Source organism: Orycteropus afer, unplaced genomic scaffold (genome assembly GCF_000298275.1).
Source record: "Orycteropus afer afer isolate SDZICR_OR568_19922 unplaced genomic scaffold, OryAfe1.0 scaffold00089, whole genome shotgun sequence".
Lineage (NCBI taxonomy): Eukaryota > Metazoa > Chordata > Mammalia > Tubulidentata > Orycteropodidae > Orycteropus > Orycteropus afer.
Genome location: NW_006921676.1, coordinates 1346450 through 1347669, shown reverse-complemented (window position 1 = coordinate 1347669; position 1220 = coordinate 1346450). Strand labels below are relative to the sequence as shown.

The 1220-nt window shown below is 46.9% G+C and overlaps 1 protein-coding gene across 1 annotated transcript in view; it reads right to left on the bottom strand.

The window, feature by feature from the left end:
* Nucleotides 1-1220, bottom strand: part of CCDC138 (coiled-coil domain containing 138) — a 284099-nt gene that overhangs the window by 32287 nt on the left and 250592 nt on the right. The window lies entirely within an intron of this gene.

Below are 1220 nucleotides of genomic sequence, written 5' to 3'. Positions count from 1 at the left end.
TGCATATGGCTGTTCACTTTGCATGGAATAAGAAATGGCCAGATGTGCGATTATATACAGATTCAGGGGCTGTGGCGAATGGCTTAGCTGGATGGTCTGGGACTTGGAAGGAGCATGATTGGAAGATTGGTGACAAGGATGTATTGGCAAGAGGTATGTGGATAGATCTTTCTGAATGGGCTGAAGGAGTAAAGATATTTGTGTCTCATGTGAATGCCCATCAAAAGGTGACCTCTGCAGAGGAGGACTTTAACAATCAGGTGGATAGGATGACACGTTCAGTGGAAACCAGCTGTCCTTTTTCCCCAGCTACTCCTGTCATTGCTCAATGGGCTCATGAACAAAGTGGCCATGGTGGCAGGGATGGAGGTTATGCATGGGCTCAGCAACGTGGACTCCCACTTACCAAGGCTAAGTTGGCTACCGCCACTGCTGAGTGCCCAATCTGCCATCAGCAGAGACCAACACCAACTCCGCAATATGGAACCATTCCTCGGGGTGATCAGCCAGCAACCTGGTGACAGGTTGATAACACTGGACCACTTCCATCATGGAAAGGACAGCATTTTGTTCTTACTGGAATAGATACTTATTCTGGATATGGATTTGCCTTCCCTGCATGCAATGGTTCTGCCAAAACTACCATCCATGGACTTACAGAATGCCTTATCCATCGCCATGGTATTGCTTTGGATCAAGGGACTCACTTCACAACAAATGAGGTGCAATAATGAGGCTATGCTCATGGAATTCACTGGTCTTACCATGTTCCCCATCATCCTGAAGCAGCTGGCTTGATAGAACGATGGAATGGCCTCTTAAAAACACAAATACAGCACCAGTTGGGTGGCAATACCTTGAAGGGTTGGGGAAATGTCCTCCAGGAGGCTGTATATGCTCTAAACCAGCATCTAATATATGATTCTTTTTCTCCAATAGCCAGGATTCACGGGTCCAGGAACCAAGGGGTGGAAACAGGAGTGGTACCACTCATTATTACCCCTAGTGACCCACTCAAAACATTTTTGCTTCCTGTCCCTGCTACTCTATGCTCTGTGGGTCTGGAGATCTTAGTCCCAAAGGGAGGAACACTCCCACCTGGAGATACAATACTGATTGCCCTGAACTGGAAATTAAGAATGTCACCTGGCCATTTTGGCTTCCTCATGCCTCTGGATCAACAGACAAAGAAGGGCATTACTGTACTATCTGGTATGATA